Here is a 27,563-nt window from a genome sequence, read left to right as displayed (position 1 = left end):
GCTTGTGAGCTTTTGTACTTGAAATTCTGCCAAGAATGCTCTTCCCCCAAAGTCCTTTTGTGTCACTCAAATCTCAGCTGAAATGTTGCTTCTTCAGAGAGGCCAACCCTGACCGTTACAAAATTAAATATTCAGCAGACAGTCTTTATCGAATGATTCTGTTTCCGTGCAGTCGTAGGAATTATCATCTGAAATTACATAGTTGATTATATTGGCTTGATTATTGCCCATTTCCCTGTTCACTGACCCAGAATCTAAATTCCATGAAAGCAACAATCTTGTTGGTCTTGTTTATGGCTTATACCTAGTCTCTAGTATACAGTAGACACTTAATACATGTGGAATGAATGATTAATAATTGTATATACCTGACACAAATAGAAAAAAAATAGCTATTTTATTAGTTTATAAAGCTAAAATGAATCAAGAAATCTTAACACCACCAGATTAAAGGCACACATATATAGGCATTTAACTGGTTTTAATCAACTGATAGGTAAAATGAAGAGTAAAAATATATAGTAACAACAAAAATACCATCTATTTTGGAGGACATACTACCTGGCAATACTATTACATTTAGTCCCTATAACAATCTGATGAGGTGAGCTAACTCGACAATGGAAGAAATAGAGAGTTTTAAAAGTTTTCCCAAAGTCATGGAGGTAGATGCGAATTCTTAAATATAAACTATTCTGCCTCTAAAATAATCATGATGACGATGACAGTAAAGACAGTCACTAACATTTATTGAGCTAATTATGTACCAGGCACTTGCTAAGCATTTTAGATGTTGTGGGACAGACCATACCTACACATATCCATGTTCCCAGCCTTCCTTATGTTTCCAAGTCTCTCTGGCCTTTACAGTAACAAACATGACATATGTCACTTCTGATGCACGTCTCCAGGGCTGGGGTGCCTCTCCCATCTCTGATCCCTTGCCATCCTGTCCTGGGAGACAGTGTTTTATAGGTGGTGCAGTCTCCTTTCACCTTCTCTCTGAGTGACTGTGTACAACAGAACTCCCAACAACATAACTCTAGAGCAAGCATGTCAAACTCGCGGCCTGTGGGCTGCATGCCTTGTTTATTTGCCCTGTGTTAGCCTTTAAGTTTTACATGCTTGCTCTAGAGCATGAACAGAGAATAACATTTTTTTTACGAGTTAAGCCACTGAGATTTGAAAATTTCTTTATTACCACTAAATGCTATTCAGACCAATTCAAATATAGCATCTCATTTACTTCCTAAACAGTTCATTGAGGTGCATTATTACCTCATTTTACATACTATTTAAATAAGTCTTAGTAATATAAATAAATCACTAAAAATTACATAATTAATAAATGGTTGGAAACACCAGCCTATCTGAATCCAAAGTATGAACCATCCACTGAAAATTGTATGCGGTCCCATTAGTGAGATTCGTTCCTTCACAGGACATAATTTTAAATACTCAATAATGATAGTAATCATATTGTCTTATGCTGTATAACCTCTTAGAGAAAGTCTAAATTAAAGGACAACTAAAGTCTTAATTGTCTTTCCAAGAAGTATGACCAAATTACACATTCGTATATGGCAACATTTCTGTACCCTGTACTCCCTAACAAAACTTAAACACAAACTCTAATAACTCATTGTGAAATATTATTGACTAGTCCACTCAAATTGCTTGATAATTTGTAAATTCCCCATTGCCGTCCATTTTATCAGAAATGATGGATTGTGCAGGTCCCCATGGGAATTAATTATGGGCAAAGCAATGCAAAGAACCTTCTCAGCCCATCTCTGTGAAAGTGGTCAGTTATTTTACAGTTAGAACAATATTTATATAACCAGGGAATTTGTACCACATCTATTTGCATTCTTCCTGGTATACACAGAATTACTACCAAGAGCAGAAAATGTAAACTATATATTTTTAACATGAATCAAAGGAAGAATGAAGCCAAGTGTTACAATCCATGGTTTGCTCCCACCCCCCACGTACACATCCAGAAGCATAAATTATACTTTCTATCAACAGAATAATTGAGACTGATCTTTACCATTTGGTTCTTTATACTCCAAGATGCATAAGACAAACAACAGCAGATGGAATTCCTTTTCTATTAATGATGGAATAAAACAAAACCCTTGTTAATGTCCATGCACTTAATAAATTATTTGTATGTTATAGCAAAAGGATCTTGGTTATAGATTGTGACCAATGAAATATATCCCAATGGCTCATGGGATAAGCAACTAGAACAGTGATGGCGAGCCTATGACACGTGTGTCAGAGGTGACACGCAAACTCATTTTTTTGGTCGATTTTTCTTTGTTAAATGGCATTTAAATATATAAAATAAATATCAAAAATATAAGTCTTTGTTTTACTATGGTTGCAAATATCAAAAAATTTCTATATGTGACACGGCACCAGAGTTAAGTTAGGGTTTTTCAAAATGCTGACACGCTGAGCTCAAAAAGTTCACCATCACTGAACTAGAAGGTAAATATATACCTATGAACATCATTTTAAAATGCCCATATTTTAAGATCACTCCTTTGCTGGTTAACACAAAAATCACTGGTGTCCTGCATTGCTTATCTACAGCACCCTGCTTATCTACAGCATCTTTAAATTCTAAACTAAATTTAATATCACTTTTCAATAAAGAGATGGGGTTCTGCATGTACAAGGTTCAAACACAACTTGTTCTTCTGAAGAAAGAATGCAGAGTTTTATTTGAATGTATTTACATTCATGTGACTGAGGCAGGAAAGGCCTTTGAGCCGACAGAAGTCACAGGTGCTCACTGTACAAACTGTAGAAGCCTACCCGATATGGCAAAGGGGTTGAACTTAAATGTGAACTCTACACATCATCCAGTCTAAGTCCTGGACCACAGATGCCTGGTTCTAGAGACAGCATTTAATGGCATAAAAGAAAGAAAGAAATGGGAATAAAAAGAATGGATTAGATTCTAAATGAAGCTTTAACAAATTTCCACCATCTCAGCGGCTTAAAACTATACCAATTCCTTCTCTCACATTTCTGGGGGTCAGAACTCTAAAATCAAGGAGTTAGTAGGGCTGTGTCCTTTTGGGAGGTTTCAAAAGAGTTTTCTGTTTCGTTGACATTTTGGCTTCTAGAAGCTGTCTGCATTCTTTGGCTTTTATTACTAACATAAAATATATTAGTGATATTACTCCCTCATATTACTAAATAATCTTGCTTCTGTTGTTAGGTTTCCTAATATTAACTCTGAACCTCCAGCATCTCTCCAGCGAAAACTCTTGTAATTACATTGGGCCCTGCATAAAAATCCAAGTTAACCTTCCCATTGCAAGATATTTTACTTAAAAACATCTGCACAATCCCTTTTACCAGGTAAAGTAATATATATATATATATATATATATATATATATATATATTTATAGGTTCCGGGGATTGGGTCATAGAGATTGCTGGGTGCTATTACATTGGTCATGTATTCAAGTGCTGATAGCTTGTCTATATCTGGATGCTCAGAGTTAATATTAAGAAGCAATCTTTTAAAAAGGTTTGTTAATTAAATTCCTTCAGAATGCAAGAAAAACACTCAAAAATTATATTTGGTCCATGTATGCACTTAATCATAACATAATATGGACAGTGCACAGGGAAAAAAGGCTAATTCAAATCAGTATGTGCAAAAAGGAGCTTTTTTTTTTTTTTTTTTTACTGTGTTAAGATGTGAAATATTGCAAAGAATGAGTCAGCGGTATAAAAGTAAAACTGCCGGCCTAAAAACAGTCATTCTAAGAGAACATTTTCTCCTTATGGGGATCTTCATATTTTTTTTTTTGAATTTATTGGCAAATATAAGAAAAAAAGACACTAAATGATTAGATGAAAAGATAAGTAATTACTAAGGACTGCTCTTTTATGCCTATGGGAAAATTAGAGTTGAATTTCAGACAGTCTCTCTTCTTCCTAACAAGAAAATGGAAACACTTATAAAAGTAGAACAAATTTTGCCTGGAGACAATTTCAGGAATTAATATAATTTTGGAATTCATTTATTTTGATACATTGCTCCAATTATAGAAACCATCATTTCCTGATGAACTTTTCAAAACTACAGATTAGTTTAAAAATATTTCCATGTCTACATCTGAAACCAATATACTATTTTATGACAACTATACTTTAATAAAGAAATAAAAGTGATTAACATTATCTCCAATCTTAAAAAAAATTACATACCTAAATTCATTAAATTGGGGGTTTCAGTAAATTGAGGTGCAGAAAAGGAGTATCTAGTTAACATCACAACTAGGAGCTCTGAAATGTTAAAAACCCTGAAATAGGGGCATAGTCTATAGAATTGGAGAAGTACTGAAATTCCTAATCATCAGATTGTGGAAGATCAATAAAAATTGTGAATGTATTGATTGGGGAGAATATTTATGAGGGATACAACAGCAAAATTTATTCTTTCCCAGTATTTTATAGTTAGAAAAAGAAACTTGTGCTGTTTAAATTACATTTTTAACAAAATTTTTTTCTTAGAGGGATACTATATACTTTAAAATCTGCACAACTTTTGACACAGTGATTCACTTTAAAATAGCCATCTTTACATACACCCATCCATGTGAAGAACTGTATAAAAATATTCATGGCAACATTGTTTGTAAGAAAAAAACTCAAGGCAAACAAATGTCATTTGCCAAGCAGTTTATACAAACAGTGCATTAGCTAAAATGGAATACTATACAGCTACAAAAATAAAGTGTCTATTCTAGTCTTACAGTTCTCAATCTGTGATCTATGTTTCAGAGACCTTTCAAGAAGTTCACAAGGTCAAAATGATATCATAATAATATGAAGGTAAATTTTTCACCCTATTTTTAGTCCTCATTCTCACCAGGCCCAGTGTAACTGTTTTGAGGGCTACATGATGTGTAATGTGGCAAATTAATTAGCAGATACAAAAATTCAGCTGTGTCCTATTAGTTCAAAATTAAAGAAGTTTTCAAAGATGTAGAATAATTACACCCCTCTAATTAATTCTTTTTACTTGTTTGGAAAATAGGGTAATTTTCAGAAATGTTAGAGTAATATTCAATGGTTTCATTATTATTTTAAATGAGTTAATAAATACTATTTGTCAGTTTTAATTCCTATATGATGCAGTAAAATGCATTCCAACATAATTCTCAAAGTATGCTAAATAGTAGCATGTGTAAATGTCACAGAAAAAAATTATTAGAGTAATATTATATGGTAAAAAATCTTTGAAAAAATATTTTTTTAACATTTTTCTTTATGTTTATTGTCTACCTATAGCACAATTATTTTAGCACTTTAAACAAATTTTTTTCCAATTAATAATTATTTTATATTATTCGCAAAATACAGTACACAAAGAAGAAATCTGTAACCTCCACCCCTACCCGAGACTAATAACTGTTATCATTTTGGTGTATTTTTTTTAAAGTACTTTTCTATAATAATTGAATTATTCATGAAGTAAAAAGTGAGTTTATCTTTATTGCTTTTTAGGTAACATTTTATAAACATTTTCAGGGCTATTCCAATTATATCTTTACAATATTTCCTCATTAATAATTTTGAGAAGTGTAACACTATGAAACCTCCTAAGAGTTTGGTATTATTTCCAGGAAAATAACCTAAAGGCATAAAAGGGAGCGCTCTTATTTTTTTATAGAGAAGTTAGAACACTTCAAGCAAAATATCGGCAGCAGATGTTGGTAGCTGTGGCTCTAAGACAACAGGAGCTTTTCTGATGATGAGAGCCACTGCAGAGAAGCCTTGTGACTTAACGATTAGGCCACATGTCACTGCTGTCAGGAAGTTCTTGGGGGAGTGACAGATGCCTCTCAGAAATTATAAGTGGTCCCGGTGCCACGCAGGAAGAAAGCCATCTGGTTTGACTTACAGATATGTTGTGAAATAACAGCATATTTCACACTGCACTGCAGCATCAGGGCCAGTTAAAATAATGATTGGCTGTCACCAAATCGATGGCTACAGATGAAGGACTTGGGCTACCTAGAAGGAGGTATTAACAGATCTACTCATTTACAGTAGACACTGTAGTTCTGGAATGAAGGATAATTATTCACTTTAGTAAGACCTTTCCCTGTTATGAGGAGGACTCACAAAAGATAATTCTAATAAAAGTTGTCCCCCTGGCAGCCGTTATAACAATGCTCATTAACAGAGATTAGTGAATTTCAAATATTCTACTTTTCTTTGATAATACCTATATTCTGAGACCTACTTAAGGGAAACCCAAACTCACAGAATTTATAAACTTATTTTTTAGATTGGTGTTTCAAACCAACACTTCCTAGATGACAATAAAATTTAAACTTGAGTAAATCTTAAGAGTTCTCATCACAAGGAAAAATACATTTTCTTTTTTTTTCATTGTATCTATATGAGATAATGGATGCTAACTAAACTTATTATGGTAATTATTTCACAACATATCTGTAAGTCAAACCATTATACTGTACACCTTAAACTTACATAGTAATATATGTCCAACTAGAGCCCCAAGGCATGAAATTTGTGTAATAGTAGGCCTTCCTTCCCCACACTGCCGGCACTGGCTCCCCTCTGGCACCGGGACCCAGGCTTCCCTCCCGCTGCTGGCAGGCATCCGTGACCTGAGCTTTCCTCCGGTCGCCGGCAGTCACCCAGGACCCAGGCTTCCCTCACAGCCCAGCTTCATCCAGAAGGTCGTCCGGAAGGATGTCCGGAATGCTGTCTGGTCTAATTAGCATATTATGCTTTTATTATTATAGATTACCTATACATATAAAAGACTAATATGCAAAGTGTCCCCATGGGAGTTCAACTGGGAGATCGGGAGTGCTATTGCTCGCTATGATGTGCACTGACCACCAGGGGATGGTGCGGAATGCAGGAAGGCCTTGGCCGGCAGCTGGCACCCGGGGAAGGGAGGCCCTGGCTGGCAGCCAGAAGGCCCCAATCAACCTGATTGCCGGCCAGGCCTAGGAACCCTACCCATGTACAAATTTTGTGCACTGGGCCTCTAGTAGCTCAATACACTGGAAAAAATAAAGAATCACATAGTCCGAAATATTTCATATGACAACAGAATAAAATGGCAAAATATCTGAATCAATCTGATGTGTTATGTGTGTTATATCATATTTTATATTGAAAAGTTCCCTGTGCTAAATTGATAACTATAGTGATACATTTTAAAATGTTGTTTAACAAAAAGGAACTATAAGCTTGACACTAATGGATACCTGTATTTATATTCATTTCTTCTGCTTAATTGATTTAATTACTGCATAAAACCAAGATGAATAAATTGACAATTGAACTAAAAAATAATTTACCATTCCAGATTCAGCAAATAGCCAGTACTTAAAACCACTCAATGTTAAGGTATTGCAAAATGGCTTAGTTAGAAAAAATATGGATTTATGGAAGAAACCATATCAAAACATGTTTTGAAAAATTTGGAAATTCACAATGTAATATATTTCTTACTGTTATCAGTTAGACTTCTTTTATTATTTTCCAATTAAATACTTATATTTGAAATACCCTATTCAGGTTGGGCTGAAATCAATAAGACATTGAAGAACCGATTAATACTTAAGGAGGTGGGCTCACCCTAGATCAGCGATTCTCAACCTGTGGGTCGCGACCCCTTTGGCGGTCGAACGGCCCTTTCACAGGGGTCGCCTAAGACCATCCTGCATATCAGATATTTACATTACGATTCATAACAGTAGCAACATTACAGTTATGAAGTAGCAACGAAAATAATTTTATGGTTGGGTCACAACATGAGGAACTGTATTTAAAGGGCCAGAAGATCGACAACCACTGCTAGATCAAAGTGTTATTAATGAATAATGGATACATTTGTAGTAGGAAGTATAAGTTCTATTTTTTATGAAGTGACCTGTTTAATATTCAAGTATTCAGAAGGAAGGATTAGACTGAGGGCTGGAAAAAGCCAACTCTGGGACATAAGCTTAGAACATGATAATTTGGCACCTCTCACACATTGCAGGGAACCTTTGGGAAGCAATGCCTTCATCAGAGTACTTCAGTACTTTCCTGTGTTTATAACTTGAAAGGTCTCTGGCAATATGAAGGAATGTGGGAGGATTATATTTAAAGGAAAATGATTCACTAGATATAGCCAGCAGGCATATGTGACCAATGAGACACAAAACCAACATTTCTCAGCAGGGTTCACAAAAATGCTAATTTGGTCTTGATGTCAAAAGTCACTATCATCATGGCTTTAGAGTTCTCATTTCACATTTCCTTGAAACTAAATGTGCATTGCTTTGTTAACAAAAGTTGGGAGGACAATTCCGAGGATGACGACATTAAATAACTCTTCTATCTTGACCTCATACAATACAGAAGCAGAATCTCCATTACACTGATTTTATTTTCTTTCTTGGAACAAAGATACCATTCACTAGTGACATTAATTAAATGCATGAACAGCTCACACCAGGTCAGGGGAGGGAATACAACACTTCACACAACTTTGATTTAGATTTATTGATTCATATCTACACATAAGAAGGACCCACGGGTAAAAAGCTTGGGAAGTTTGACAAGCTTTATTGAATAAAATGGCAACCAGAGTTTAATGTTCCAAATATATACCAATTATAATTAAAGTATAAAGAAGAAAAACAAGAAAATTAAACCTGAACACCCAAGACATAATATTTAAAATCCACAATAAAACCATAGTAACTACAGTGCTTAAGAAATATTAATAGCAACAATAGAAAAAGAGTTAACAAAAACATTACTACATGCTCACTAGACTATCACTTCAACAGACTTGTAATCACTATGATTTTGGAGGAGAATCACCTGTGTTAGAACTATCATTATAGCGTGGAGACAAAAAATTTACTAAAGCTTTTTGCATTAGTGATGATTGGCCCAGTCTTTCCAATGTACTGAAAACCCTCATTGAAGGATATCACTCTTCAAAGGTTAGACACTGAGACTGGACTTGGAAAGGTCATTTCTCTTGCTTCTGCACCCCCTCAATGTCAAGGTCACTATCATCCGGAGTTAGTGGGAGAACAAAGACTGGGCAACTTGTTCAAGTCTGAAAGTATAGGCTAGTTCTTCATCTTATATAAATTGATCAATTAGAGTTTAATAGATATATTACCTGGCCATGAAAAAGAACTTGCATCAGATAAAAATATATCACAAGTCCCATATCTCTCTCTCTCTCAACTTACTATTGAGCGCTTCTATATGTCAAGCACAGTGCAAATGCATCATGTGCATTACCTCATTTAATCTTTACCAATACCTTATGAGGAAGATTTTATCCTCCTTATTCCAGCTGAGGAGACTTAGACTTTGGAGACTGAGGTCATTTATAGAAGGTCTTGTGGCTACTAGAAGCAGGGTCATTATAATTATTTCTCTGCAGATTTCTTTGTAGTGAATTATATCAATAAATTTCATATCTAAGCCTAACAGATTTTACTTTGGTTGTATTCATCGGTTTCAGTTTTAATATTATTTCAGGGTAAGTAAAGACATTATTTTCCTCCAATTTTAACTTGTCTTTGCTTCACCATTTTTGAAGAAATGTATTCCTTGTATTATTTTAATGTGAGGTCTTATAAAATTATTAGTATGAATATTAATAAAGGAAAGCATATAGTTGATGAGTGGTGGGGATAGAAGACATTTGGGGGGAATTAATATTCTAACAGTATTCTTCTCATTTTATAGATAGGAAAACTGAAGGTGGGAGAGATTAAGTAATCTGACTAAAGTTATTGGTAAACATAGAAGTCATAATTCTAAGCTTATTTCAAATCTAGTAATGTTTACTCTATAAAACCAAGATTAAATAGTGTGTGAGTCAACGAGAAAACCTTATTTTCATTTTAAGTATTTAACATGGTATTAGTTAGAAAGACAACAAATCTATCTTTCTTGGTAAATATTCCTTGGTAAAAAGACATGGCTCTATGTCTCCACTTTTACTCTGCTTTAGTGCAATAGGAGAGAAGGAGGCAAGCTGTGTTCTGATGATAGACTTTTAAGTCTAATGGTGTCAGGCAGAGGGAGTTCCTATCTCATGACTGCTATCTTCTAAACTAAGTGAAAAGGGATGTCATTTGCTGAGTGTCTGGAGAGGTAGAGAGGCAGCAATTTCAGAAGGGAGAAGGTGGTTTGCAATGGCCATCAAAAATTGGAGAATGAGGTAACCAAGGAAAGTAGTAGGATTTTAGAGGAAATTCCAGAGGCACAGCTGATGCTGTTGATCATAGGGTAGGAATCTGTTTTTCTCTTTTTGATTTTCTTTACCTATGATTTATGTGAAGACCCAAAGAAGGCAGGAAGCTGAGCCCATCCAAGGATGCTATTTAATCAGGCATGGGACACAAAGGATGATGAGTCAACACTAATGGACGGGGCAAAGAAAGAGGAGCCAATGGATTGGGCATTGCCAAGAGGCAGGAGAAAAAGAAAGATCACTAATTGAACAACTGAACTGGAAAATAGAAGGTTTGGGGATGAGAGTAGGATGTTGATTTCATGATTTTGGAGAAAGAGCATTTCATTAGGTTGTATGGTCTTGAGTTTAAGTCTCAGAGTGAATGGTTAGAAGAAATTGAAGAGGAAGTTATAACAGATAATGAGATATAGAGACATTGAGAGGTCATGCTGTGGGGCAGTCAACACACCAATTCAATGCACAGTGATTCAATATAAGAGATGGCTGTTGAAAACACTGAAGGTGATGGCAGAGACTGGGGTTAGGACTGAAAACTTATCCAGATTCCAAAAGTCTTCAGTGAGAGCAAATTACTGGAGGCCAGTAGGTGATAGGTAGAGAGGGTGATCTTGACAGCTTGCAGGAGCATTTAGAAAAGCAGTGTTTACAAAAAAAAAAGGAGGAGTAATAATCCAGAAGACACAAAAGAGCATGAAAGCCATGATCGCGCTGAGAAGAAATAAAACTCAGCCAGACTGGCCATGGAATAGCGTCTTTGGGGGAGAGCCTGAATTTAATGCAGGCAGGAACTCTCTGAGTGAAGGCTGAAGACCAAGAATGAGGCCCCAGAGAAGGCTTCTAGGAAAAAGGTAGCACTTGGACTGAACTCTGACATTTCTGACCTACTGGCATGTAGATGGCACCGGGAAGTTCAGTCCTGCATTCTGGAACAACAGTCTTAACTACTGAACCAGTGGTTCACCATTCCCAACCAAAGCCGATCTGGGATGACCTTTATCAGATATGGAATGTTCCATCTCACTGTGCCAATTCTCTCACCTTGTTAAGTAAGGTTAATGTTTACTTTCAGGTGAATGAAAAAAAGAAAAAGAGTTAATGCTCTTTAAAAACTATATCAATTTACTCCCTAGAAAAACAAGAGGCAAAAAACAAATAAATCAATCAAGCAGCCATTGACAAAATCAGGATCTTATATAGAATTTTAAAGGGAAGTAACTCCTCTAACAGCCTTATTAGTCATTTCTGCTTTTTCTTAGTAATGGTATTTGAGGGATTTTGAAATATCTATTTTACTTTCTATGTCAGCAAGTTTTGAGTGAATTCTAATAATTAACTACATTAACTATATGAACCAAAGATTATTTATATATTTAATTTCTATTCCTTTTCTGGGGTTTCAAATTGCCTGTAATAAAGATGTGATCGTATGTGTAGCTTGAATTATGGATCATTCAAAAATTGGTTTGAGCTATAAATCCAGAACATCTAAATCTCGAAACGGTCTTGCACATCATTTTTTCTCTCTACTTTTATTTTGTGGCCAAGAAAACTGAAGTACAAAGAAGTTCCACTATGAGGGGTGCTGGCCAAGGTAACTTTAAGAAGAAAAGTGGGACTGGAACCCATGCCCGTGACTTCTCCTCAGTCCTCATAATGAGAATTTCATCAGCATATAGAGAGTTAACAAACATATCTGGCTCTCTACTGTTCTCCTTTTTCATTTATCTTTGGTACCATTCAACCCATAAACAAAAGTTAAAGTAAAAATCAGGTAGTGGCCGTAGTTTAGTTTGTTCCTATTGGGAGGTTGTTTGTTTAATGCACTCAGAGTAAATTCTCTGGCAGTGAAAAGCTTTCACAGAATGTGTTATTTTAAGAATGGGATTTTTTTTTTTCTGATCCCCAAAGAACTAGACATTTAAACATTTATTGGTACAAGGTCATTGCTTTACTGAAATGGCTTTAACTTAACACAAATCAACTTAGCACCTCTGACTATCCCTACCTGACGGAAGGACAGAGAAATCTGAAATTGAAGGTCAATTTACTCCTTGCTTGTCTACGCTTACTGAGGTAATATTCTAGCTCCCTGTGCCTCTATTTGCTGTTGGCTGGTTAAGATCAATTGGTATTGCAAACCGCTGGAAATGAATCCACGAGTGGCAAAGAGTCTGAACTGCAATGTGCTAGCTAAACTCGTTGCCTTTGTATTTGATGTGTTCCCCAGAAATAAAAACAAAAAGGTCCGAAAGCCATAATTTCCAGTTAAGTACTAAAATTCTCATCATGGAAAATTCTCCAGGGGGCATTTGGGACCTGCGCGTATATTACATCCGCAAGCACTCTATGTATTATATTTCCTCAAAGCTTTATGAACAAAGTGGACTGCTGACCACCACCAGGACTGGGTTTTGAACTTCTTTCCTTTGTTTCTCAGTGCTGGAAACAGCCTGCTCTGCATCTTAGCTTCATCACTTGCACTCTTGAGTTTGTCAGATAAGCAAAGCATGTGATCAAAGAAGAGTCGAAGATGGTAGTAAGGGGCTGTCTGCTTGATATCTGCTCCAGAACAAAGTTTTTCTCTGCAGAAACTGAATGTTCCATTCTTGAATTAAACCTTTAACCTTAGTTGCATGAGCCCTGCTTCATTTTTTAAAAATATATCTTTATTGAATTCAGAGAGGAAGGGAGAGGGAGAGATAGAAACATCAATGATGAGAATCATTGATTGGCTACCTCCTGCATGATCAGGGTTCGAGCCCACAACTCGAACATATGTCCTAACCGGGAATCGAACTGTGACCTCCTGGTTCATAGGGTGATGCTCCACCACTGAGCTACCTTGGCCATGCAGAGCCCTGCTACATTTAATCCAATTGTTTAAAGATTATAATATAAACAACCATTATTTTTAAGTCTCCCCCAGCATTTGAAAAATGCTCCAAGAGAAAAGAAACAAGTGGAGAGAAAAGACTGTCACCTTACCCAAAACACCTGCACAATATAATTAGCTGCTACACACATATAAAGGTAGCCCAAAGAAATAGCACAGCTTGCTGAGAAAACAACTTCTGTTTAACTGAAATGTGAAGACATTCACATCAGCTCAAAATGAAGCAACTTTTTTTGATCAATTCCCTTGACTGGTGAAAAAGGACAGGAAGCTTCACATTAATTCTGCAAGTTACAACCACACACATGAGAGATCCAAGCTCAAGAAGTGGGGCTGAAATTAGTCTGAGTAGAAATTTCCTGTGAGCAGAGGCCGTCGTCTCCTCTCCATGTTCCTCCCCACCTTGTCCTCTGCTCTCAGTCCTTTGGAAACCATCCTTATGCCCACATTCCACCTTAAAGACTGATATTAAAGTAGAGAACGCAACGGTCACTTTTACATATAAAGGACTCAAGACATTTGATTTGTACCACGTTTTAAATGAAATATATTGCTCAAAGATAATTCTGGGAAACTGGAAAAGCTTCCTTCTCAAACTTCTTAAATTTCGAAAAGCTCATGCCTCTGAAGAAACGAATGTGAATTGCTTTATTAGAAACCACTAGGTATACTGAGAAGAGAATGAGTCCCAGCATAATATTTTCCTTAATGAATATCCCAGATATTAACATCCTGTTTTTTTAATCACATTTATGAGAAAGAAGAGAGTAAAAAGAAAAAAAATATATATATATATACTAGCTTGCCTTTCTCTTTTTCATTTTGAGTTATTTTTAGTAATAACTTTTTTGAATTGAAAAACAGACAAAAGCAAAAAAATTAATCTTCAAGGAAACTGCAGCAAGTGTATTCACTCACACAGTCTTTCACTGGTTCTTATTCATCCACTCAGGCAGCCAGCCAGCTACCCAGTCACTCATTTATCCATCCTTTCAAGAGAAGAGACTGTATCTTTTCATTTGTACTCTGGCCAGTGCACATCCTTGAAGGGAAAAGTCATGTTGCTGGAGCATAATTTTGATTGGGAACAATTTCAGTCTCTGACTGGAGACAGTGCTTAATGGGCATAGTTTTCTGGTTCCTATATCCTTGTGCCAAGAGCTGGGAAAGAGTTCAGCAATAGTCTTTCTTACCATGTAAACAATTTTATTCGGAGTTATGTCAAGAATCACTATAAATCCTAATAACAATGTACAGAGAGGCATTGAGTACGCTGAGGAAAAAGGCTGGACCAGGAGGCCATTGATCTATCCATGGTCGGCAAACTGCGGCTCGCGAGCCACATGCGGCTCTTTGGCCCCTTGAGTGTGGCTCTTCATAAGCCTTAGGAGTACCCCAATTAAGTTAATAACAATGTACGTACCTATATAGTTTAAGTTTAAAAAATTTGGCTCTCAAAAAAATTCCAATCGTTGTACTGTTGATATTTAGCTCTGTTGACCAATGAGTTTGCCGACCACTGATCTAGTTGCTCTCCATTAATCTTCCAAATCTACAGATATTCAGATGCCAAAGAGGCTTTCCCCATGGTTTCTGCTAGAACTCATTTAGTTTTACTTCTTCTTCCAGAGTGTGCTAGGCCTAGCCAAGAGTGATGTTTAGAGACATGGCAGTATCCTTTCTCTAGAACAAGTGAAAAAAACTGGTCCTTCTCAAAAAGGTTGTATCTGGAGGTCATGCAAAAAAATTATAGAAATGTGACATTGACTTAGCTAGGTTTCCTAAGAAACCCAGAGCAAGTGAGAGCTGCAGTGAAACCAGTAAGGAAATGAGGAAAGCAGGGTAGAGCAGGGGAAGAAGCTAAGCAAGGATATTATCTCAGTTTGGAGTCTAGTCTCAGCCAGATTCCAAAGGGAGCAAGAAAGCAGAAATGATACCATTAAGTAATTCCCTCCTTGTAGCAAAAGGACTGGTCTTTTGATCTTACATCTGTCAGTCACTAGATGTTGACTGCCTCTAGAATAAGGGAGTAAGTTCCAAGGAATTTCTTGGCAAGGTAGTTTCCCCGTTGCTACAGGTAATTTTTAGGAGACGAGCACAAATGTGAACTGTCAGAACCCACAGAGGCTAGCTGAGGAGTGCTCCATCTTGGTAATAATGCTCTGGGTAGGGGCACCAACAGGCTCTATTAAGGATGTCATCAGGTCCTCTTATAGTCCAGTATAGGGGTTATACATCTAATAGGGGGAAATTATTTGCATCCAAGAGCTGAAGCTAAAATTCTCTAGCTTATTCTAAAAAGGATGACCTCCCGGAGTCAACAGCAATGCAAGGATCTTGAGAGTACAATCCCCGGCCTAATTTGCACCAGTAACTCCAGCATTTAGCACAATGTGAGGGTAAGTGGGCAACCTGGGAAGTAATTCCACTCCACTCAAAACCATTTATTCATCTGTAAAATGTAAAGTTCTTACTAAGTTCCCTCTAATTTATCCATTAAAGCAAATTGTCTTGAGATCTTAAATTGGCCTCTGAGGATGGAAATTATGATCAATTTTGAAGACATGAAATTACTTTACAAGATTCTAGATCTAATATAAAATTTGAAAGTATGAACAGCAGGTCTGGGAAGGGCCCCTTTGGAAAGATGGTGTAAAAATACTGGAACCACAATCCATTTTCTCTGTTTTATCTTTTATTCTGACTGAAATGAGCTGTCCCTTCACATTACTAGGTTTTCTTAAACCACAATCCAAAGAAATATGAACTAAACACACTTTATTAAATTTCAGTCAGTTGGAAGATAGTAAACTAAGATCTTTTTCATTGCCCCAGAGTCTGCAAACTGTTTTTTAAAATTAAGAGAAATTGTATCATCATTCATTTTTGATCTGTTAAACATGAGATATATTTACTGGCTAAGAATTTGCCTTTCAACATCCTGTAGTTCAAATCCCCGCTTTGCCACCTACCATCTGTAAGACTTTAGACCAGCAGTTCTCAACCTGTGGGTCGTGACCCCTTTGGGGGGTCGAATGACCCTTTCACAGGGGTCGCCTATGACCATAGGAAAACACATGTATAATTACATATTGTTTTTGTGATTAATCACTATGCTTTAATTATGTTCAATTTGTAACAATGAAATTGGGGGTCACCACAACATGAGGAACTGTATTAAAGGGTCATGGCATTAGGAAGGTTGAGAACCACTGCTTTAGACCATTCACTTAACTGACATAAGATTAAGTATTATTATTAGTTTACAGGTGGGATTAAGAATCATATCCATTTCAATGAGTTCTGAAGATTAAGTACCAAAATGTTTAGAAAGAACTATGTCTCTCATACATAGTAAGCCTCAAATGTTCCTTCTGATTTTTCTTCTGCATGTTCTTACTCTTAGTCGTGCTATTATGATGCTCTTGAAGATTTTTGAAAGATAAATGCTCTTCCATTTGGGTATCAGTCAGTTTGGTCATTAAGGCCCCAACTGGCTTGTCAGTGCTGCATATTGATGGTGTCAATCTCAGAGATTAGATGGCTGTAATGATGAGTTTTAGTTATTAATGCAGACACTTTAATTTGCAATCACATTAGTTAAAATGCTGGCTGCAACTTTAACCTTCGCAGCCATGAGTCTCCTGTAGCCATTGTTCATCTGGACATCTCGCGTGTCTTCCTGCCCAGTCACTGCACACGCTGTATCTTTGGCTTGGAAGGTTTCTGCTATCTATCTCTCCAGGACGAAATCCGGCTCCTCTTTCAGCACTGCATCAAGTGTGACTCTTCACCAAAACGTCTCTGCTCTTCCCATCTAATAGGAACTCTCCCTCATTTCAATATCACTCTCGTGTCATTTTCCACTTTTAACTCTTAACTCTTCTAGTTAGATGCTGTGTTAGTTTTTGTATTGGCATAAAATATTGCCATACACCGAGTGGCTTAAAAGGACACAAATTCATTATCTTATGGTTCTGTGGTTAGGAGTCTGACACAGGTCTCACGGAGCTAAAATCCAGGTTCCACCAGGGCTGCTTTCTTTTCTAGAGGCTTTGAGAGAGAATCCAGTTCCTTGACATTTTTGCAATCTAGAGGCTACCCACATTCCCAGGTTCCTGTAATCATTCCTACATTTTCAAAGCCAGTCACAATGGGTCAGAACCTTCCCAGAGCACATCACTCTGACCTTGTCTTTGGCCTTCCGTTTCTCCTTCTAAAAAACCATGTAATTACATTGAGTGAACACAGATAATCCAGAATAATTTCCCTATTAAAGATCATCGGATTAGCAACCTTAATCCCCCCTTGCCACTTAACATGACATCTTCACAAGTTCTGGGGATGAGGACTTGGATATCTTTGGGGACCTTTATTCTGCTCACTACAGCCATGATTGAAAGTGGCATATCCCATTTGACCCAGTGATCCCACTTCTAGGAATATATCCCAAGAAAACAGAAACACCAATCAGAAAGGATATATGCACTCCTATGTTCATAGCAGCACAATTTACCATAGCTAAGATCTGGAAACAGCCTAAGTGCCCATCAGCAGATAAATGGATTAGAAAACTGTGGTAAATCTACACAATGGAATACTATGCTGCTGTAAAAAAGAAGGAATTCTTACCATTTGCAACAGCATGGGTGGAACTGGAGATCATTATGCTAAGTGAAATAAGCCAGTCAATGAAAGAAAAATACCACATGATCTCACTCATTTATGGATAATTAAGACCATTATAAACTGATGAACAAAAATAGATACAGAGGCAGAGCAACATCAAACAGACTGGCAAGCTACAGCGGGAAGTCTGGAGAGGGTTGTGGGGGAGGGTAAGATATCAACCGAAGGACTTGTATGCATGCATATAAGCATAACCAATGGACACAAGACACTGTGGGGGAAGGGGAGGCCAAGGGAAGGTCAAGGGGAGAAAAAAAAAGGAGACATATATAATACTCTTTGTAACACTTTAAGCAATAAAACAAATTTTTTTTAAAAAAGAAAGTGGCATATCCTTACCATCACAGAGTTTATAGTTTAGTGGGGGTGAGAGGGAGATACAGGTAAGACAAGTAAACAAATAACCAAATGAATGATTATTAAGTAGTGATAATAACTGAGAAAGAAATAAACCAGATGAGCTGTTAAAATACAATAGGGGAGACCCTGAATACATAGTGAGGGAGGCATCAATGAAGAGGTGATATTGAAACTGAGAGTTGAGGAAGGAGATTGGTGTCCTGTGAACTGCAGACAAGATAGAGCCAGGAAAGGCTGGGAAAGGGAAATGAAGAATAGCTTTTGACCAGGGACATAATCACTTTCATAAATATCTGGCTTTCATGCTAAAGACAGTGGGAACTTGGTAATATTTAAAACAGGGAGTGATTTGTATTTTTAAAAAAATCAGATTCTTCTGTGAAGACTAGATTGGAAGAAGCCAAGAATGGAAGTAGGGGAAGGCTATGGAGGCACCTACAATGTCAAGCCATTAATGTCCAAGTATTATCAAGGATGGGGAAAAAGTGGAACTCTCATACATTGCTGGGCATATAAATAAGCTCACCTGAACACTACAGGCAGAAAAATGCTCGGCAATATGTATGCAATAAAGTTGAACACTTGCATATTATGACCAAGTGATTCCACACCTCGGTATGACAGAAATGGTTCCCAATAGAAATAAGTGCATGTGATCACCTACAGACATGTTTTTAGTCTGTGATATCCAGCAAGGTAGCCACTACCCAAATGTGACTACTTCCATTTAAATAAATTAAATTAGCTAAAATTATAGGTCTGTTTCCTCAGTCACACTAGTCACATTTGAAGAGTTCAATAGCCACATGTGGTTAGTGGCTGCCACATTGGACAGTGCAGATATGGAACATTTTCTATCACTTTAAGAAGTTCTATTGCACTGTATCTTCTCACACATCCATTGCTAGTTACCAGACAAAAGTTGGAAACTACCTACATGTCTGCCAACATTAGAATGAATAAGTAAATTGTGACCTATTCACACTAAAGGATACCATGTATCAATACAATTAATACACTACATCTATAATAATAAAAGCATAATATCCTAATTAGACCAAATGTCCTTCCGGACATCCTTCATTCGGACAAAGCCGCAGCAGGTGGGGGCCGAGGGAGAGGTGGCCGCTGCAGTGGCGGGGGCCAAGGCCCTTGCACAAATTTCGTGCACTGGGCCTCTAGTCAAGGAATAATATGGGTAAATCTTACAAACTTTCATATATATATATATTTTATTTTTGACAATATTACAGATATCCCCTCTTTGCCCCCCTCCACCCAGTTCCTACCACCTCCCCCCGCCCCCGAACTTCACCACACTATTGTCTATGTCCATGGTCTATGCATATAAGTAAGTTCATTGGTTTATCTCTTCCCACCCCTGCCCCCTGCTTACAAACATTTTAATTTAAATGTCAGACACAAAAGCACACAGACTGTAAGATCCCACTTATATTTTACAAAAACAGGTAAAACTCATCTCTTGTGTTAAAAGTTAGGCCAGCGGTTATCCTTAGTGGGTGGAAGGATGGTGACTGGGAGAGAACATGAGGAGTAATTGGAAGGACTGGTCACACTGTGCTTCTTGATGAGGATGCTGGCTGCAGTGGCTGTGTTCAGTTTGTAAAAATGTATCAGACTTCCTATTTGTAATATGCACATTTTTCTATAGAGATAGTGTATTTTAAAAAGATTTTTAAAAGATAAGCTGCAACAAAATTTTAATGTGAATTGAAAATGTAAATAGTCATTCTCTCTTCATTGCTAATAAAAGTTGAGGCATTTGATTTCTTGAATTAATCAACACAACACAATGGATTCCCCCAGGTACCACACTTTGTTCAGCTTTCCTCTCTAATTTATAGGTCTAACAGGCCTGCAAGGTGCCTATGAAACACTAGATGATTTAGGAGTTCTTCTTACCATCCACCCACCATCTTGCATCGGAAGATGTCTCAAATGTAATATGGCAGCCATAGCACCATCACAGAGGTAGACAGAAATTAATGTAAATAAAGGCCCACTAAGGTTGCAGAGTTAATCTAATGTCACAGAGCAAGTCAGTAATGGGAAATCAAATCAAATCCACATCTTCTGCATGCACTCTTCCCAGTATATTGTTTTACCTTTCCGCTCTGAGTTTTTGGCCCCAAAGCCAATAATTTATGGCATAAATTGTCATTGGATACATTGAAAAATGTAGACACATCAAATAGAGAGTGGAGTGTTGGAAAGGAACTCAATCCAAAGCCAAAATTAATCGAAGTGTCTTAGACTCTGACATTGCTAGAAGAATCATTGCTGTGACTCTCAATTTATTCCACCAAGAAAGTGCAGTGTAATATGTTTTAATGCACTTTCTGTAGGTCTGCAATGCAAGTTTGATTTGTTTTTCCCAGAAGCAATTTACTTTTAAATTCCAAAGCCTCAGACATCATTGAAGAATGTTTTGGGCTACTTAATCATGGCAACAGGGAGTAAGCTGGGAAACTGACAGAAATAGTCCATTTAAAATTAGGCATTTACTAGTCTGAAGGAAAGGAAAAATAAAACTCTCAAATACTTGAAGTCACACACTCAGGCTCAGGAAGTGGCAAATGCCACAGAATACTCTGATGAATGGTTTGTCTGAAGAAATGTGAAAAAGAGAAGAGGACCTACAGGCCTAACAACACACACACAAGAAGAGACCTGGAGAGTATTATGCTAAGTGAAATAAGCCAATCAGAGAATGACAAATATCACAGGATCTCCTTTATATGTGGAATCTAATGAATAAAATAAACTGACAGAAACATGGAACAGACTAAGGAATCTCAGAGGCAAGAGGGAGGGGGCATGAAGAGATTAACCCAAGAATTTATATATATCCATGAACACAGACAATAGGGTGGTGAAGGACTGGGGTGGGGTGGGAACCAGGTGGAGAGGGGATGGGTGGTAAAGGGGATATCTGTAATACTCTCAACAATGAAGATTAAACACAAGAAAGCCTTAACCCAGTGACTTAAGGATTATCACCCTTGTGTAGTTTTATAAAATGACAATCACATGTAATGGTGGGATTATGTGCCCTCTGAGTCCAATAACAGTTGAGTTTTGAGAAAAACAGCCAGACATAGTCTATTTCTGATCATGTGTTTTCAGCTTTCTATAATCTAATAACAATAAAAAGGATATACTTTCTACCAAAATGTGATGTGGCCACAAACAACAGGAAAGAAATATAAGGCAAGAACTTACTGATAACTACAATCATCCTCCTGTGACTCTGATATCAAAATCTCAGAATAAGCCTGGCCAGTGTCACTGAGTTGATTGAGTATTGCCACTGCACCAGGAGGTTGCTGGTGCGATTCCTGGTCAGGGCATGTGCCTGGTTGTGGGCTCAATCCCTGGTAGGGCATGTGCAGGAGGCAGCCAATTGATGTTTCTATCTCTCTCTTCCTCTCACTAAAATAAAAACATTTTTTAAAAAATAATCTCAGAATGAGCTTCAGTTGCTATTCTACTTTGTAGGTTATTTATATAGTAAAATATTCTTAGGGTCAGACTTTCTTTTAAAATTATTCTGCTATACTTTCCAGAGGATAATTCTATAAGAAGCTATCCTGATATCCCGAGTCCACAGTGTAAAAATGGTTGTTGTCTCTCACAGGTCGTTTATTTATCCTATAATTATGGAAACATAAGCTAGTTGAAAGCAGAAATGGTGCCCAAATTTATGTGCCTTCTTTAAAAGTCATGCTGCTCGATTTGCATATTTAGGAACTAACTGCTATCCTGTCCTGTGCAGGGGTCATGTAATCAACCCTGATTACTCTCTAATACCTTTGCAGCCCATCTCTAGGTATAGAAACAAATCTGAAATACAGATTGAAGCCCAGGAGGTTATACAAAATATAGTTCATGGTTATGAACTAAAGAGATAAGTACAAAATTCCAGGACAATTGAAAATAGAAAAAGGGATAGAAAGGGAATCAAGAAATTCTTCATAGTCAAAGCAATATTTTAGAAAAAAAGAGAGAAAAATCAAATTCTGTGTAAAAGTATCTATCAATGGAAGTAGCAATATACTTGGCTATTTGGATAATGGATTTTATTTTGGTAGAAAAACAACGAGGAAGTAGGAAAACATGCATTTTGCACTTGTACACATTTAGAAAGCTAGTCTATTCCAATCACAAAACACCACTATTCTAGGCACAGAACAGCCCTTTGAGAAAACTGCAGAATCTCATAATATTGGCTGCCTCCAGGGAAAAAAATTAGTTGGAGAGACTTACTTTATAGTGTAAACTCTCTTGTACTCTTGAAATTTTGCAGTACCATGTGCACTGATCAGTTTAGAAAATATCAGCACTGTCTATCCACTCATAATTTACCTGAATTACAGGCAAGAACCTGGAATGATATAATTTTGCAGATCAAAGCCTAATAGGTGATAGAAGATGTCTTAAGGTCAAAGAGAAAACTTGTATTCTGCGTTTATGACTAGTTCTATTTTGAGTAAAATACTATCTTTCCAACTAGCTGAACTGAACACAAGAAGAAAAATAAAATCACAGTTCAGCAAATATAAAAAGGTGTTTGACTGAACCACTGGAAAAATTAGCATGGCAACGATCAAACTCCATTTGCAGGAAAGATCTGTGTTTTTCAACCAGAAAGGATTCGAATTTCTATCTTTAAAGATAAGACCCTTGTGTTTTGATCACATAACAAATATATAAACCACAGTGTTGAAATTCACCATTTTCTTTACCTAATATTTAGTATAATGGGTAGAGATAAAGAGAATGGCTTCAACCCTTTGATTCTGTCTAGATTCACCGGAAAAGTTTGCACAGCTCTGCTATCCATGATTGTCATCAGCTAGAATGCCTTCTGAGCTGCTAACTGAGACACACCGAGCCTGGTAAGTCTGAATATCAAGCAGTGCCACTGAGCATCATTTGCACATATGCACAGGGAGAGAAGTTGAAGGATTATCACTGAAGCTTTGCTGACAACAGTGAAAAACTGGAAGCAAAATAAATGCTCATCATTAAAAAACCAGGTAAACAACGTTACACAGCATGTCAAATGAATGAACTAGATCCATATGTACCAACCAATATAAATTTTAAAATTGTAATGTTCAATGGAAAAAAAATGCCGAATATCTATTTTTATGTTATTTAAAAACTTTAAAAATATACTGGCTAATTTAACATATCAGAAGTAGACCAACTATGCCCCATGAGCCAAACCTGGGTTGTTTACATAAATACGGTTTTATTGGAATACAGCTACCTCCATTAATTTACATTTTGTTTATGGAAAGAGTTGAGTAGCTATGACAGAGAATTTATGGCCCATAGAGCTAAAAGATTTACTACCTGGCTCTTATAAGTAAAACTTTGCTGACTCTGCCATACATAATGATGGGGATATGGTAAGTAGCTTTGTAAACTATTTGCAGATATAGAAACTAACGTGAAATATAGATTGAAATAACATGGAGGCCCAGGCCTGTGAGGGGAGGATACACACTAGCTCAGGAGTATGGGCGACGGACCCCAGGGAAGGAGACAAGACTAAAACACTTGATCTTGGCTTAACATCATCGATCTAAGGTACACATTTCTGACACTTTCGTTATTTTGATGGGTGACAACAATGCATTTCATTTTTGTTTTTTACTAAAATGTTATGCTTTTAGAATTTTTTTCAGAAAATTTTAATACAGTTTAATTTAAAATACATTACTTAGTATTCCAGTATTGTGGGTTTCTGATAGTAAAATTTAACAAATTTTTGAGAAAGGCAGAGGGAGCTACTATAGAGAAAACACTTTTCCTTGAACTGCTAAGTTAAAATAACCTATTTAAGCTTATTCAGCATGTGGCCAATAAAGGAGTATATAATATGTTTTCAGGGAATGCAAAATAAAAATGGCATACTGATTATTATTATTATTCTAATCAGATTTGGATATCTGAAGAAATTAATCAATGTTTATAGTATGTTTGATTGAAATATAGTAAGTAGTGTTTTGCTTATCTCAATCTAATCTCTGTGAAGAAAATCAGTAAGTAGATTATTATTCACACTTTTCAAAGCATATATATTTATAGATTATCATCATCAAGAAGAGAAATTTTTTAAGTACATGGCTGATATCAAATGCAAGCCTGAATCACTGAGAAATTCTATCAGTAGGTTTAAGTCATATCAAAGGTCCACTAGAAAAATCAATAAATTAGTAAGAGAAAACTGAGAAAAAAGATACATAGGATAAAGGCTATGAAATACATAACCTCACAGTTATGAAAAATTAAAATTAGGATTATACTTTACCGGTTACATGAGCAGAAATTGTAAACTGGTAACTTAAGGGGAAAATATAGAAATATTACTGTATATGGTGGAAGAGAAGATTGGTATAATTTCTCTGGGGGGCAATTTAGTAATTATTAAATTTAGTAGGTTTTCCATGAAAGATACAGACCTGAAATCTTACATGAGCTTTCACATTAAGACACTTATCGCCTAATGTGACACTGACTACTTATATATCTTTCTCACTCTTTATAGCTATATTCATTTATATATCTACTAGAAGCCCAGCGCATAAAATTGCACGGTTCCACCCACCCATGCATACCCCGTCTGTCCAACCCGCGCATGCCTCCTGGTGAGTCTGGTCTTGGTCATTCCATGTTACGGAGTGATGACCACAGGCCTTTTATGATATAGACTAGAGGCCCGATGCATGAGATTCGTGCAAGGTGCTCAGCCCTCGCAGCAGAGGCTTGCCTCAGCTCTCACAGCCCTGGCTTCATCCGGAAGGTCGTTCAGTTATCTGGTCTAATTAGCATATTATACTTTTATTATTATAGATACATATATAAACCTAAGTCAGAAGTTTGCTGAAACATTGAACCTAAAATGATCTAACCTAATACAGAGTATGACATAAAACAGGTATGCAGTAAGTCTTTGCCACATGGATGAATAGATGAATGGATGGAAAAAGGAGCAGTACTGAAGTAGACTATTGAATCTACAATGGCTATTTCTTATAATATTTTATTTAATTATAAAAATCATTTCAAATGGCTTATTCTTTTCCCCCATCAGCTTACATAGACATGTTTCTCACTAGGAATATCATCTTCCAAAATGGAAGACAACATTTGTATTAGTAAAGCTACTTTATAATATTAAGTAGGCTGACCAAAAGCATTTCTTGTTCCTCGTGTTTTCTTTCCCAAATGCATGCTGACTTCTACTTTCAGATTCAATCAGAAATAATGAAAATGTAAGAGAACACACAATTATTAAATTCAATTTGTGTCTTTCAAAATGTGCCTTTTAAAAAATTTAGAAAGGCAACACATTTAATTTAAAAAATCAAGAGTAACAAGAGAGAAAACGAATAAGGAATATTTGATATTTGCTTCATTTTCGATTTAACCTATTTTTTAAATCTATCTATTTAGGTGTCAATTGGGACCAAACATGACATAATTTGTGCCAATTATTACAGCTCACAAAAGTTTTGGGGGCATGAAAATGACTATTTTTTAAGGTTCCTTTTTTTTGGAAAAAAAATAAAAAAGAACTGTAAATTATGAGCATTTGTAACAATGTCTCCGTATTAAATTGTTTCCAATCACCACACAAACCTTTGATTTCGGGGCTTGGCTGTGTTAAATTTCAACCAAGCAAATAACCGTCACAGGAATGCTTAGAAGTTGTGCCAATTAACAAAAATGTGTTGATTTTATATCCAAATGATAATCACAGCAGAGGTTTGCTAAAACGTTCAGCAACATCTGTGTTCTCTTTCTCCTGGGCATACAAACAGATTACATTTCCCTGCTCTTGTGCGTTTAGGGTTGCGTCAGAGGATGGAGCTCTGGCCAATGAAATGTGGGAGGGATGTTCATGGCTTTGGATGTGCTACTCAGGCAGTGCTTTCTCTCTTCTTTGCCTGCTAACTGGAAAGAGGAGGGTCCGGTGGAGGACTCAGAGGCCTAAATATGGTCAAGCCATACCGTGGAATGGGTTAGAACACACACACCCTACACCCTGGACTATGGTGACTAAAATTTAATTTTTCCTGAGCTATGGCAGGGAACCAATAACCGCTACAGTAAGAGCTAATACACTATCTAATTTAATACTCCCAACACCCTGTTTTAATTTTAACCCTATCCTAACAAAGAACAAACAGAGGCTTAGAAGGATTAAATGAATTGCCTTCAACTTCTAACCAGATGTCACTGTCAAGCCCATATTCATAAACATTACAGTGTATTGTTTCCTAAGGAGAAATGTGGTGGCTAGGGGGAAGGAAGAGAGATACAACTATGGCCTAAGTGTTTAAAGTTGGAAGAGAAGACTATAAATAATAGTATGGGAGGGTGGCTGAAGCGGGTGACCTCAGCTTTTGGGTGTGTATGGGAATTAGAGTGTAGATAGGGCCCTTAAGAACCTGGGAATTAACTTCAATGACCAGGGTTGAGGCTTGTTCCTGCTCCAAAGTGAAGTGCTATGGCAATTAGTTCTGCTTTGAGCTTGTGCTGCTGTTAGAGACGAGAGACACCAGGCCCCTTAAAAGAATACTGGGGAGATGGGAAACGAAGAAGAGTGATGTTGAATCATTTGTGACCGGACTTTTTATGCCATTACAAGAGTTGTTTTTACACTGCTGCTCACGATGTCTTTTCCCAAACACCAATTCTCATAGAGAGATTCAATCAATGCTTTAGAAATCTTTTGAAAAAGATGTTCTCTGGGACCAGGTATACTGTAAGAACAATGAATAAAAGAGAAAGAGCTTTTAGGTTTATGGCCAAAACTGTGAAGTGCAACCAGCCCCAAGAAGCCATTTCATTTTGGTTCATTTGCGAAGGATCAAGACTGAAATGTTCCTATGGAAGAAATTTTTAATGATGAAAAGATGCTGAAAGGTTCCTCTATATGTTTATCTGTAAAATAATGAACTTCTCTGGAACTAAATATTCCAGTTTTAGATTTTTCTGTAAGTTTGAGGGACAAATCAGCATGATCTACCTACGTGTTAAATGTACTGACCCATATGTTCATAGCAGCACAATTCACCATAGCTAAGATCTGGAAACAGCCTAAGTGCCCATCAGTAGATGAATGGATTAGAAAACTGTGGTACACCTACACGATGGAATACTATGCTGCTGTAAAAAAGAAGAAACTCTTACCATTTGCAACAGCATGGATGGAACTGGAGAGCATTATGCTAAGTGAAATAAGCCAGTCAATGAAGGAAAAATACCACATGATCTCACTCAT

General features: G+C 36.7%; 1 protein-coding gene across 12 annotated transcripts in view; it reads right to left on the bottom strand.

Moving 5' to 3' along the window:
* Positions 1–27,563, bottom strand: part of RBMS3 (RNA binding motif single stranded interacting protein 3) — a 621,282-nt gene that overhangs the window by 162,731 nt on the left and 430,988 nt on the right. The gene's annotated exons all lie outside the window — the stretch shown is intronic.

The sequence above is a fragment of the Myotis daubentonii genome, chromosome 14 (genome assembly GCF_963259705.1).
Source record: "Myotis daubentonii chromosome 14, mMyoDau2.1, whole genome shotgun sequence".
Taxonomy (NCBI): Eukaryota; Metazoa; Chordata; class Mammalia; order Chiroptera; family Vespertilionidae; genus Myotis; species Myotis daubentonii.
Note: the sequence above shows the minus strand (reverse complement) of the source record. Positions and strands in the feature narration are given on the sequence as shown.